This window comes from Cornus florida, unplaced genomic scaffold, assembly GCF_030987335.1.
Source record: "Cornus florida cultivar Cherokee Brave unplaced genomic scaffold, ASM3098733v1 CherokeeBrave_3.0.0_Hap2_Chr09, whole genome shotgun sequence".
Taxonomy (NCBI): domain Eukaryota; kingdom Viridiplantae; phylum Streptophyta; class Magnoliopsida; order Cornales; family Cornaceae; genus Cornus; species Cornus florida.
The window spans coordinates 4,911,365-4,927,016 of record NW_026775579.1 but is presented as its reverse complement, the minus strand read 5'-3'; the positions used below and the strand labels follow the sequence as shown (position 1 = coordinate 4,927,016).

The window sequence follows — 15,652 nt, the reverse complement described above, 5'->3', positions numbered from 1 at the left end:
GCTCGTAGATGTTCCTCAACTCTGCGCACCTTTGGTAAAACGGCCATAACTCCCTACTCCGAACTCCAAATGACGAACTGTTTGATGATTTGGAAAACTAACTCAAAGCTCTAAGTACGTCATGTTTTAATGGAAGTCCAGTTTTCAAGTTTGGTGGGTCTAAAATGAAGAGCAAAGACGAACTTCACTGTTGCCAGGCTGTTCTGCGCACCTTTGGTTAAAAGACCATAACTCTTTGCTCCGAACTCCAAATGAAGAACCGTTTGATGATTTGGAAAGCTAATTCAAAGCTCTAAGTATGCCATGTTTTAATGGAAGTCCAGTTTTCAAGTTTGTTGGGTCAAAACTGACGAGCAAAGTTGAACTCCACTGCTGGCAGGTTATAAGCTTCAGCATTTCACACTTTGATATTCAAGAACTCATCAAAATATCATTTTTATTCCTTTTTGGGAAACAAACCTGAAAATATATAAAACATGCAAATAAAGATAATCTATATAAAATAATCAAATAATGGACTTAACTAATGCAAATAAGGGCGCTTAAATATGCAATATTCGGCGTTTATCAAATTACATTCATCCAAAGATAAAATTACATTCAATAACCTATAAGCTTCATCCATGACCCAACCATACATCATCATTTATTCACAATTATACATATATCATCATGTATCAATAGATATCAACATATTAAATCATACATCAACATACATCAATAAAAAATATATATGAATATATTTTAGGATCCATGAATGATGATTTTGATAAAAACATGATCTCTAGTAATGAATCAAACCATGCTCTGATACCACTGTTGAAAAACGTACAAGTTTTAAAAACTTTCTAAGAGATTTTCATACATAAATCTTGATTCATCACATGAAAACAAGTTTTATACAAAAATAAAATATGATATATCATTTGAATTAATAGATTGAATACTTACATCAAAGGTTTGAGTAAACCTTAGGTCTTTCCTCTAAAGTGAATGTTCTCACTTATTGTAAATCTCTTTCCTAGATGCCTTCTTCTTGGATCTCCATTATCTTTGTAATAGTTTTGGCTTTAGGAATCACCCATAAGCCTCCATGAAGGACCTTGGAAAACTAAGCTTGTGGGAGCCTCCATTAGATAAGAACATAAACCTTAATTTTTAGAGAGAGAAAATATATTATTTTTTTTCCTTCTTCCAAAAATCTCCCCTAAAATATACATAGACCATGTATATGTGATACCCCTCGATTCTAGAGCCACAGGTGATCAAGTCCGAGCACATAATACAAGGGATATCAAACAATTAATATTTAAACAAGCATTGGAATACAAGATGAATTAAGAATAAATAAAGAAGCTGAAAAGAAAACTAAATAAATAATTCTCATTTAAAAAAAATCCTCAAATAAATGATAATTAAAAATCCCATACTAAAATCCTCCAATCCTCTGATATCAGTAATTAATTAAACTACAACTCGGGAATCCATATTGTGGACCCCTAATAATATTTTAACTGAAATAACCGAACCGAAATAAAAATAGTAAGTAACTAATGAAGAGGAGTCCTACGTAGAGTCGGAAGAGTGAATGGATGTCTCTGCTCGGCACGAACAATCTCTAAGACTGGAACTGACGAACACCTGAAAAATAATGGTGGGTCAGGCCCACATACAAGTTCTAATCTACTGCATCCCAAACAGAGACCCGATACACGTACGCATCCTAATTAATTCAACAATAACTAAATACTCCATACATAGATATATACACACTAAAGGAACCTCACTAGACTATAGAGTTGTCTCAACCTGAATAGTAGGTAACATGCAAAACGCACCTATAGTGGGCATGAGTACCTAGACCTACCAGGGTACACAACTACACTATATCTAGCTACACATCCCTGGCAATATACGCATCCTAACCACTGATCCTGAGACTCAAGCTCATATCATGGTGTATTATTATATATGTAAAATCCGTCATATCCAACCATGTCATCCAACTGTTCCGTTGACCTGACACGAATAAGTAGGACTTAACACTGTGGTTAATCCGTTCCCTTATTAAAAATAGGTAGGACTTAACTCTTAAGTTAATCCGTCCCTAATATGCCCCCATCCCATAATGGTGCATTAATCCATATTATAACCAAATAAAAGTTTCCGATCCAAGGATAATGTAAATAATATTTACATCTAATAATTCAAATAAACATGATATAAATCATATATATATCTTTTGCATTTATTTGAACAAAAATATCAATTCTAATTAGCATGCATTTAATTTACATCACAAGAAATTAACATGCATCTCAACTAAATTGTTCATCTCCATATTCTGATTAAATTAATTTAAATCTAAACAATTGATTAAAATAATTTAATCCAAGAATATTTAATTAATTTATCCTTTTAAAATTAATTAAATTCCATGCTTAGCATGTAAACTTAAATCATGGATTCCAATTCTTAATGAATCTACTTACATTAAATAAATATTTATTATCGATCCATCAACCAAAAACCACAATATTAATTTAATATCTTAGCATTTAATCAGACTTACAGTTAAAAATATTAAATGTAAACACATCTAATCAAAACAAAATCAAAAGAGAACACATACAGAATAATTAAAAATAATTTGCTTAAATATTCCATGCAATCCCATTAAAGAAAAACATTTATTTACTTTTTCTCCTTTCTCGTTCCACGTGCCCACATATAAAGAACAAGTTACGAATTTCACAACACAAACTGATTCTAGGAACTGATTCTAGGAAGCTTATTTTATATATATTCCGTAAAGCAATATCATCATGGGTCTCCTCATTCGACGTGCATGTTTTGTAAGGAAAAACAAACTTCCATTATTATTTTATAACAACCTTTTTCCTTAAAAGTAATTGTACATCGTTCGGCGTGTATGAAGACAAAATTGATTTATACAAATACCCAAAACTGATTTCATATATAAACACCAAACTGATTCAATTGGAGCATTTTTCGTTCCGCGCGCAGACCATATATGAACAACTTTAATCTAATCTAGTTTATATATACAAACCGCTTCATACTAAAATCATGATATATAACAGCACATGAAAATTTAATTTATCAAAATATGAAAATTTATCACAAACTCATTATTAATTTTCAAATAAATCTATATAAATAGATCCAATTAATTTATTTAATAAACCTGGAATTAATCTAGCATGCATAGGGTATGAATCAAAGGAGAAGAGAAGAATTAGAACTTGCTTTTAGGGATTTGATAAAAACCCTAGCCTCCTTCTTCCTTTTTCTCTTCCTTCGTCTTCCTTCTTTCTCCCTCTAGAATATATTATGTGATTTATGTTCTAACCCCTTTTACAACCCTATAGTTATATATTTATAGGCAACTAAAATAACCCAAAACTCCTTTTCCCAATCCAAGTCAAACTAATAATAAAAATAAACTAAAATTTAAATACTAAAAAGGTAACTACAATATATTAAATTCCCAAACAAATACACATCATCATATATAATTTAATTTAAACAAATAAGTCAAATATACATAATTTTAGCACACCATTTAATTTAAACAACCAATTCAATTAACACATAAACAAATAATTAAATTAATTAAACAAGTAAACAATTAGCCATAATTAAAACGCAATTAAAATAATTTAAATAATACTGAGACTATCCTTTCAAAATTAGGGGTATTACAGTATATATAGGCAACATAATGATAAGGAAAATGAAACAATAAATTCTTTTCAATCTCTAATTCACATGTCTCAAATCTAATAGGATTCCAATATCAAGTTGGGTTATTAGTGAGAATCCTTTGGACTTATTATTTTCTTGGCTACAATGAATTAATAATTAACTCGGTCCATAGACCTAATTAATTCATTAATTAATTTATACTCCACTAAAAGAAATTAATTGAACTCCAATTAAATAATAAATAACCTCTGAGCCAATGTTGCACTTTAACCCCTCTATGCATAATTAGTTATCGAATAAATAAAACCATCAATCCGACTACTTAATTAATATATTTATTTTGCTACCTTTGATTATTTCTGACTCGATCACAATAAAATATTTATTTGACAAAAATAATAATTTAAATAAATAAATATATAATAAATCATTTTGTCTAAAAACACACGAAGACCTTCGAATTTAATTTGTGATCAACCACAATCAATACAAAATAAATATAAGTAGCATTGATGCAAATATTGAGAATATAACCCTCTAACTATTAATTACATAACTACCCAAAGTGTCAGTCTAAGGATCCCGAAGTATCCGCCGAACAAATTAAAGTAGTTATTAATTAATAAAAGAGTTTATACTTCTCTCATACTTAAGAGTTAAATACCATGACAGTGATAGGGAGCAATTACATACAACGGCTCTCGCAATATATCTCAACCTAACTCGGATTCAGTTCAAGTCTTAACTAATTATGAGTCCATCCATAATTACCGACTATAAACCATTTATAATTACTATTTATATATTCATGTATTGATCGTCATCACATACATATATGTAAATATCTCTTGTAATCAAACAGACACTATCAATTCCATAATGAATCGAAACCTAATACATTGAATTCACCAATTATATAAAGCATAAATATTTCAAATACGTCAGGAACATGTCACTTTAATCCAAACAGGAATTTGTTATGTCAGGACATATAAATCCCAACACCATGAACTGACTAAGAGATAAAGGTACAATATGCTCAACCTTCTAGAATTTAGAATTGAAAATATTTCCCTTCCTACCCTTCCACAAGTACCAACAAATTAAAGCTGCTGCTAATCTAGGGAAGTATAATCCTATGATGCACTGAATGAGTCCAAAACCATGTACTAGGGAAGTATAATCCTATGATGCATTGAATGAGTCCAAAACCATGTACTTTCCTAACAAAATAGAAGGAGGGAAGACTCGAACACGAGCACATCTGTTCGGGAAACTGAGAGCTCAACCATTTACGTTAGATGGTAATACTCCCAAAACATGTACTTATTACATTATATTAAGCTCGGTTCATGTATTGTGACCAAATTTTCATTATCATCCATAAAAAGTTGAAAAGATTTAGGTTCTTCTCCTTTAACAATGTGCCCCAAAGTGAAAGCAATGGTAGTACTCACCCCGGAGGCCAAGGAACCAAGATCCTCACAGTATAATACAGTACAGCACGCCCACTGTACTGATCAATTCATGTCATAGTGCAAGAAATGATCTGAGCCATCCAATGCATAACATGCCGCATGGAGGATCTCAGCTGAGCTCAATCTCCACTTTAGCAAGGTTGTTAAGGTAGTAACAAGTTTCATTATCCTCGTGTAATGCCCCTTGGACACAATTTTAGAACACAAGGAAAAGCACAAAGATTGGCATGCATACGAGATTTTGTCTGCATTTACACAATACTTGGTGAAAATAGTCAAAAGTTCCTAATAGCTACAACATAAGAACAACACATGCTCTGCTTCTGCAGTATCATAATTCTGACCTTAAAGCACTGGCAATTTAGTTGAACAATTGTCGTTAACTTACCACTATCATGCTGGCTATGAGTTAGTAATATGTACTTAGAATATAATCTGCATCACCCATTCACCCTATGTACGCAACCAATACAGCAGCTAGTCACTACTTTTGAATATACTAGGACTGTTGTAGTAAAATAAGATTCACATCACCAAGGCCGAAATCTTCCTATCACGAGTGCTTTTTCACCAGATAATCTTCAACAAGGTATATCTTAAACAACTCTCAAAAGTCTTGCTAAGAACTTATTGAGATAAATATCTTACCTGAGTAGAGATGGATACGCCAAAAACCTTGATGGATGCAACGAGTTGCAACTGCATGTCTCCCAATTGTGCCACCATTTCTACAAATCCATAATATCTTAGCCATAGATATTTGAGAATCAGCTTCGCGTACGTAGCTTCATTCTATGTTGTTAGGCTCCATATAAGCTAAAATGTAAAAGTTTGCCCCTATATTTTCTAAGGATAAGAACAAAAAAAAAGGGAATATGTTAAATTCAAATGACAAAACAGAATTCAAAATAACATATTACTTATAATGAAATAATGGACAATGCAGTTGTGTTAAAAGATGAATAACAGAAAGAAACAAGTATAGCAAAGCCCAGAGCGACAAAATTTAAATCCCAATCTACGGAATATAAACAGAATTGATCAGTCTGGTGAAGGCAGTGCGGATAAGAATTCTTGTGAAGGGCACAATTTTTATGCACTCAAAATTCTACTTTTCCTAAATCCAAACTTCAGCAAAACAACAAAGAAACAATCCAAGCTTTGTCAGTGGTCACTCACTGGACGCCTCATTCATTGAGGCCCTGTTCATTGATGCCTCCTTCATCACCCTTTAATACAAGCTGAGCCCATAAAATATTCCAATAAAAGCCCAAACTACATTATGCTGCAGGAACAACTTTTATTCACATCGTTATATTTGTCATCTGATCCACCATTGTCACTGCAATCAAATGGAGTGCACAATAAGCATTGGACAGTGACATTTAAAATATGAAATAACAAACCCAAATTTAACATATTTAAGGCAAGAAATATGAAAACAATATTCAATAGGAAAGCTAGCACCACATTACTTGCTCATTTTTCTAGCATAGACAGAGAGGATTGCAAAAGAACATAAGTCCAGGGTGTGGAAACCCTGTCGAAAAGACTACTTGGTACACTACATATATTAAGTTGCAATTTTATTCAAATATATATGATCGAAGAAAGAACCCAGTCATCACCAGGAATTTGATTGCTTGTCCAAAAACACACAACCATAGCATTGAGAGTATATCAACTTCAAAAATTCCATAACTAAACGAAAAGTGATCCAACTTAAAAGGTTTGATTTCAAGAGGAGAAATCATCAGTACTGAATATCTAAGCTTAACGGAAAACCAACATCACCAATCAATCTGATGGCATGAAATTATGCAAAAGGAGTATTAATTAAATACACAAATAATGAAATAGCTCATGTTTACAAAGGAGAACTATGTTACTTGACCTTCCATTGTGTTAGAGAAGCCTGCTCCAAGTTTATCAAGGTTTTTTTTTTCAAATTACTTTGAGGGTATAGTTGGGTTGTGAGTGACACATAAATGTCATTTACAAAGGCACATCAGAAAATACATTCTTCACAATACAATACACATCCCCAAGTAGAAAGTAGTCAAAGTACTCATTACTAATCAGTTGTCCAATAAGGTATTATTGAAAAGAACACTCAGTATTGGCATGGAGTGGGAAGAAAGTAGGTCCTGTTATGTTGCAAAAGCATTCATCTAGGATGATTCAAAGATTATTTATTTATTTACATTTGACTATTTCGGAAGGTTTCAAGATTTAAAATTTAGGGTGACTTTCTTTCTAGATCTGCATGACTGAAAAAGAGTACATTAATTTATTATAGTGGGGCATTCTTGTGGCTATTTCAAAATTAGAATGTATTTGCTTTCTATTTTTTATGATGTTACTTTATGAGTAAAAGGATAGAGCAGAATGCGTAAATAGGACTCATGTAACCGATTCCAAGTAGTTAGGGAAGGCTTTATTGAGTTGACTAAAAGGAGTTCTGAGTTCGAGGTTGTGTCATGCAACCACAATTCTGTCTCAGGGTAGTACCAGTTTACATGTTCCAAATAAGAAGCATGGAATCAATCACAAAGTTCCAAAGCAGGAACATCACTATAGGAAGTTTCAGCAAATGATAAATCCATGCTTTTGTGATATTTGATCATGCTTTTGTGATATTTGATCAGTTGTCCAAGAAGGTAACTAAGCACCAATTTGGAACAAACTAAGAGAAAGAGAGTTATAACATGTTGCAGGCTTAAGGAAATATATCTTGCTAAAATGATATAGAATGAATGGAATAGATTCTTCATTATAACCCAATTATTTACAATTACACATTTGATATAGGATAAATCTTTCCCACTACCAAAACTAGGGAGGGCCTTGATGAAATAGTAAGGTTGCTCCATTATGACTTGGAGATCATGGGTTCGAACCAAGGAAACAGCCACTCTCCGCATATGAAGGTAAGGCTGCGTACATCTGACCCTTCCTAAACTCCGCAACGGTAGGAGCCTCATGCACTGGTCTAGCCCTTTCCCACTATCAAAACTCATCATACCGAACAGGTAGCTGACCATATGATTCTAATAGTCAGCTTTCAGTATATACTGTTAAAATTATTTCTTCTTCTTTCTTTTTCTTTTTTTTTTTTTTCCTTTTCTTTCTTGATAAGTAAAGTATTTATGGAAGAGTTCTCAAAAGGGGAGCACATCCCAAATACAACTGCACATAAAGCCAAAAACCATTGTACCCTCAAGCTATCAAAAAAAATAAAAAAACAAGAGATTCTCTACAGATGTACAAACCCAACCATAATTCCAAAAAAAAAAGGAGCTCAGCATATAGAACTTTAAGGTTTTCTAGTAACACCAACACTACTATACCTGTTTGTCAGTTTCATCATTATTCTTCATAATAGTCCAAACGACTCCCATTCCATCATTTCAGAAATGTATAAATTAAAATTACTTAACATGCCACAGGACAATGAGCAACAACATTTAATACGAATGTCAATAATCGAAGCCCAAAGATCTATGAACTAGCCCAAAGATCTATGAACTAGCCAAGCAGATGAACTATCAACATTGCTTTGTGTCCCACATTTTGATTTGTAAAAGTATTTCACATTTAAGATCTTTTATTCAAATCTAGAGGTTGATACAGAACACTCGAGGATGTCTCAATACATTCTCTTTGTACTTGTCTGAACATTTCAAAATAAATAGTGTTATCAGATCAGTGTTATTGGCTAAATGGCATCTAAATCATATGTACAATGAGAGCATCTGAGGTATCCAAGTGAGTTTACACTTATGACATTGAGTGGGCATATTCATAGATCATATAATTGAGGTAAGAATTCGTATATGCTTGATATTGTCATTAAGTATTCTTGTGCATCATTATTAGCCCAAAGGAATCAAGCCCAATACCTATCATATCGCCCTAGAAGCTGGACATGGGCCGAAAAGGGGAAATAGCCCGCCTCCGCTAGACAGACTTCCCAGTCTGGTTTAAAGAGTATCAAAGTTTCAAGCCCAAATTCCATTCTTCTCCTTTTGCTGGGGATTTTTTGGGTATGGCTGAAAATGCCGCAAAGGCGAAGGGTACTGGTGAGGTTGCAGCCGAGACAACGCCGGAAGGGAGGTTTGAGAAGAACAATTGCATGTCGGTTTGAGAAGGACGATTGCATGTGGCGTCCTTCAGAGCACCGAGCTAGAATCAGGTGGGCTTACGTCATACAGCAGGGAGGATGGCGGAGTGGTTGTATGTATCGAGCAAGGGATTCACCTTCATCTTGGAAAGGAATCGACCGAGGGGCACTGCTAGCAGATCTGAAGAGCTATAGTAAGCTGGCAGATTTAAATAAGCAACTTGATGAAGCTGGTTGCTCAGGAGTTGAGGAGTTCAACAAAGAAAATGCATAACAATACTTCAGCATTTAATTAATAGACAATGGGAGATATAAACCAGATATAAATTCCAAGGTAAAAGTTGTTTCAATGGGAGAGGGGGGAGGAAAGAGAAAGGGAGGAGAAGCAATTAACCTTTAAAATTTGAAAAAGTTATGTCAACATTATATCTAAACAAGAAGGAATTACGAGAGAATTATTTTAGTGAAATTGTATTTTATTAATACTGAGAATGATATACACATACACTACTTATAGGATATACAAGGCACTAAAAAAGGAACAGAATAACTATACAACTAATTTTCCTTATTTATAGAGTTGACTAGGCCTATATTTAAACATAAAATACAGCCAGGCAATCCCTAGAGATCATAAATAAATCTTAACCGAATATTCTCCTTTCCAACACTCCCTCTCAAACTAATTTGAAGATATCTTCCATAGCCAGCTTGCCCGTCAATTTCTCAAATTGTTTCTTACACAGACCCTTTGTAAGAACATCTGCAATCTGTTCATCAGTTGGTATATAGGTCATACAAATATGCCCATTCTCTATTTTCTCCTTGATGAAGTGTTTTGTCTACCTCAACATGCTTGGTTCTATCATGAAGAACAGAATTATGTGCTATTGAGATTGTTGCTTTGTTATCACAGTATGCCTTTATCGAAGAGGGACTTAAGACCTTCAGTTCATCTAAGATTCTCTTAACCCACAACACCTCACAAATTCCATGGACAACTGATCTAAATTCAGCTTCAGCACTGCTTCTTGCCACCACATTTTGCTTTTTACTACACCAAGTAACAAGGTTTCCTCCAACAAAAGTACAGTAGCCAGAGGTTGACCTTCTATCGGTTATACTCCCAGCCGAGTATGCATCTGTATATACTTCAATTTGTAGGTGACCGTGCTTTTCAAACAACAGGCCCTTCCCTGATGATCCCTTTAAGTATCTTGCCTCGAAGTGTTCTAGACCTGGTGAGTGCATAAATTGACTTACCATGCTCACTGCAAAAGCTATATCTAGGCGAGCATGGGACAGATTAATCAGTCTACCAACTAGCCTCTGAAATTGTTCCATGTTCTTCACATTTTCGGGTTTAGCAGATTGGAGCTTCAAATTAGGTTCAATTGGTGTCTCTGCTGCCTTGCAACCGAGTAAACCTGTCTCTCCAAGAAGATCCAGCACATATTTTCGTTGAGACACAAAGATGCCCTTTTTAGACCTGGCAAGCTCCATTCCAAGAAAATACCTTAAAGGCTCCCAAGTCCTTGATCTCAAAGTCATCAGCAAGAACTCTCTTGAGTCTTTTAAGCTCAACATGATAATCACCTGTTAATATTATATCATCAACATAAACAATCACATCACCTGTTAAATATTATATCATCAACATAAACAATCAAAATAGCAATCTTTCCTTCTTTTGAGTGCTTATAGAACATAGTGTGATCTGCTTGACTTTATGTATATCCGTGGCCCTTTACAGCTTTCCCAAATCACTCAAACCATACTCTGGGAGATTGTTTGAGGCTGAGGCCATACAGAGATTTTCTTAGTCTACACACTTTCCCTTCACCAAGACGTTCTTCAAACCCTAGTGGTAGGCTCATAAAGACTTCCTCTTCCAAATCGCCGTTTAAGAATGAGTTTTTTTACATCTAGCTGGTGTAATGGCCAGTCAAGACTAACTGCTAAGGATAGTAAGACACGGATTGAATTAATCTCTAGAGCAAAAGTCTCCTAGTAATCAATACCGTAAATCATTTTGCCACTAATGCGCCTTATACCTTTCTATACTTCCATCAGCTCTACACTTAACTGTAAGCACCCATTTGCATCCTACCGTTTTCTTCTGCCTTGGTAAGACACATATTTAGCAATAAGATGTTTTGTACAGGTTCGATCTCCCTTTCTAAGTGCTATAGGTACTACCTCAAGATCGAAAGCAATAGGAGTGGAATTTAACAAAGAAAGATTAGAGTTACCTGAAGTAGTAGATGGAACAACATTTTTTTGATGAGTACTCCTTCTAGTGTAAACACGAAGCTCTGAGTCTCAACTATTAGAGGTGGAAGGATCAAGAACAGGTACGGTAAAGAAGGTATTAGGCAGAGGAACAATTGTTTCCCGAAACTGAGCTTCATTATTCACTATCTCCCCCTGAAGACAGTTTTGTCCAAAGTAAGGTTGACTTTCCACGGATGAGACATCCATACTCACAAAAGTGGACATCCATACTCACAAAAGTGTTTTTTGTTTTAGGATAATAACACTTGTATCTCCTTTTATTTGGCGCATAACCGATAAAGAGACATTTTTCTGCCCTAGGATCAAGTTTGGATCGAAGCCTACTAGGTATGTGAACAAACATAGTGCACCCAAAAATTTTCAAGGGTAAGTCAAAGAAAAGTCAACATTCAGTGAAGAAGTTTTTGAAACTCTCTAAAGGTGTAATATATTTTAAAATACGAGTAGGCATTCTATTTATCAAATAAGATGCTGTCATAGATATTTTGGTACATGCATTGAGAACATAATGGCACGTGCAACTTCAAGTAGATGTCTATTTTTTCTCTCGACATTTGTTAAGGAGTATCACTAAAAGTAAATTGATGTTGAATCTCCTTTCCCTTAAAAAAATTCCCAAAAATTGATTGAAATACTCAGTTCCATTATCAGAATGAAGTATTCTTATTTTTGTTTGAAAATGGTTTTCAACCATATTATAAAAAATTTTGAATAAATTTTCAACTTCATATTTATCATTCATCAAATATACCCAACATAACCGAGTGTGATCATGGATGAAAGTTACAAACCATTTTTTTCCAAAAGATGTGGTAATTTTTTAAGGACCCCAAACGTCACTATGAATCAAGTAAAATGGTCTTAAGGCACAATATGGTTTTGAACTGTAAGTAGTATGATGGCTCTTTGATAAATGACAACTTTCACATTGAAAAGATGAACAATCCACATTTTTAAAAAGAACAGGAAATAGATACTTCAAATAAGAAAAACTAGGATGTCCTAGTCTAAGATGCCAAATCATTATTTGTTCACGAACAGACTGAGAACTAATACTACTACCAAAGCCTTAAGCTTGTTTATTATGAAGGAAGCTGTCATTAAAATAGTAGAGACCGGCCACCATTCTAGCACTGCTAATCATCATCCCCGTGCTCAAGTCCTAAAAATCAAAGTGAGAGTCAAAAAAAGGTAACACAACAATTAGAATCTTTAGAGAGTTGACTCACAGATAAGAGATTACAGGCAAGATTGGGGACATGAAGGACAGATTTTTGGGTGATTTTTCAGAAATTTTGATAGATCCTTTTCCTGCAATAGATTAAAATTTTCCATCTGCAATTCTAACTTTTTTATTACCAGAATAAGGTGAATAAGAATGAAATACATGAAAGAGATTTGTCATGTGATTAGAAGCACCCGAATCAATGATCCAAGGTGTAGGACTAGAATGACAAGAGAAAGCACTAGAGTTGCTACCTGTTTGAGCCAGAGAAACACTAGGAATACCAGACTCTGGATTGGATTTCAGTAGCTTCAGAAGATGATCCATCTGCTCTTTACTGAAGGGACCAGTATCAGCCTCATTTGCACGAGCAGATCGATCTCCAGGCTTGCTGCTCTTCCAGTTGGCGGGTTTGCCATGAATCTTCCACATGTCTCACGTGTATAGCGGGGTTTATTGCAGAAATCACACCATATCCGAGGCTTGACCTCAGCTCTGCGCTGGCTATAGGAAGTTCTGCTCGCATTTGCATCATCAGCGACGAAGGTAGAATTTTCAATCGATGCCCTAGCCCCCTTTTTTCCGAGCATAACACTACGACGACTTTCCTTCAGCAAATACCTCTCCAAGTGAAGGAAGAGGAGCACGACCAATGATCCTTCCCCTTACTTCATCAAATTCTACGTTCAGGCCAGCGTTCCCACTGTCTTCTTGTGGTGATTGCAATCATCTGGAGATTTCCATTCATAGTCTTTGAAAATATCCAAATCCTGCCATAGCCATTTCAACATATTGAAGTATTTGGTGACGTTGTTTCCCCCTTGTCAAATTTCTCCGAGCTGTAGTTGCAGTTCGTACACTTGGGATTGATTACCGAGGTCAGAATACATTTGGTGAATATTATCCCAAAGTTCCTTGGCAATTGGATAGCATATATAGTTAGAGGCGATGTCTTCATCCATGGAATTAACAAGCCAGGCCATAACCATGGAATTTTCTACATCCCAAGTGGCATAAGTTGTATCCTTCAAATCAGGCGCCTTTCTATCACCAGTCAGGTACCCAATCTTTCCTCTCCCTCAAATATACATATGCACTGATTGAGACCAACACAGAAAATTGTATCCATTAAGACGTATACTAGAATGTGAATCAGAATTGGGACCACGATTTTTAGTAGGCTTAAAAGAAACTTCAGATGAGACTTCAGACATCGTGAGAAGCTAGGTTTTCGATTTGAGAGGAAAAAGAAAAAAATGAGGAGTTAACTAAGAAATAAGTCTTGGTAATTTTTTCGGAATGCAGAAAAGAGTAAGAAATAAAGTTCCTGCTCTGATACCATCTAAGCAAGAAGGAATTAGGAGAGAATTATTTTAATGAAATGGTATTTCATTAATACTAAGAATGATATACACGTACACTACTTATAGGCTATACAAGGCACTAAAAAAGGTACAGAATAACTATACAACTAATTTTCCTTATTTACAAAGTTAATTAGGCCTATATTTAAACATAAAATACAGCTAGGCAATCCCTAGAGATCAGCAATAAATCTCAACCGAATATTTTCCTTTCCAACACTTTAAAGTAAGAAAAACTGAGTGAAAATATTAAGCAGAACCAAACCCACTAGAGAAATTAAGGTCAACAATAAAGAAAGAAAGATAGGCATGAATTAATTAAAAACTTAATTAGCCAAACCATTTTAAAGAATAATGCAAAGATGTAATTCGATTTCTAAAATTAATGTTTAATCTATCACATTTTTATTCATAGAAACGTTGCTAAATTTGTTAAGAAAAGAATGAAAGTGTAAACAACTTACGTACTTTAAGAGTGATGACATCATTATTCTTTTATGGGTAAAGTGCAAAAAAAAAAAAAAAAAAAAAAAAACACACCCCCGCTATATAAAAAATGTCCAATTACCAACCCGACTTTTTTATTTTGTGCATATAATTTCCTATATTATCAATATTTGAGCAAATTGCACCCTTATAATCAATTTTGACCAAAATTTTTATAAATACTCTAAAATATCCTTTTAAATAAAAAAACACCTATTTCCTGTGTCGCCGGTGTACGACTTCGATGATGATCCGAAGAGGAACGGAGGGACGAGATGGTCGGGATTGTGAGACAGAGGATGCCCATTCAAGACTACCTGATGAAGATGAAGATTGTCAAGAACTGCTTCGCTGGGAGTAAGATGGTGGAGGTCGTCGTTGCTTTACTTCATTAAATCCCATTAATCAATTGGTTGTTGAATTGTGACCAGACTCGATTAGAACCTTAACCACACTGACGTTGCCGGATCAAACGATGAGGACATCGCGGACTCTCCGTCGGAGTCCGTGTTGTTTGGATTTACTCCGGCGTCGATCAGAGCCAAGACGAACTGAGAGTTTTCATTCACATTGGAATCCCTGTTCGGATCGACAACAAGATCATTCTGCATAGCATCGTTTGTGTTTCAGCCCTTCAAGTTTCAGGATGGTTTAGGAGAGATTGATTTGAGTTTTCAAGCTTAAGATTTTGAAATTACGTAAATGCATTTTTCTTTATGATGTGGCAAATCTTAATGAAGGCTTTTTTGTCAAAAATATTATGGGTACAGTGTCTAACCTCCCCATGAAGATGGGAATGTTAGTTTTCCCCTTAAATATATGTATATGTATATATATATATATATATATATATTATCTGTTTTTTATATATATTTTATATCAAAAGGGTACTTTAGTCATTTCTTTGTTCAATTTTGACTAAATTGGAAAATTGCCCTTATTTGCACAAATT

General features: G+C 34.5%; 1 long non-coding RNA gene across 1 annotated transcript in view; it reads right to left on the bottom strand.

Moving 5' to 3' along the window:
• Positions 1–1,255: 1,255 nt before the first annotated feature.
• The window catches only part of LOC132273487 (uncharacterized), a 44,836-nt gene continuing 30,439 nt past the window's right edge, over positions 1,256–15,652 (bottom strand). Inside the window, exons 3-5 of the long non-coding RNA XR_009470126.1 lie at positions 6,387–6,549; positions 5,856–6,053; positions 1,256–1,641 (exon numbers count right to left, since the gene is read on the bottom strand). This is a non-coding gene — a long non-coding RNA (uncharacterized LOC132273487). The remainder of the gene's footprint in view (positions 1,642–5,855; positions 6,054–6,386; positions 6,550–15,652) is intronic.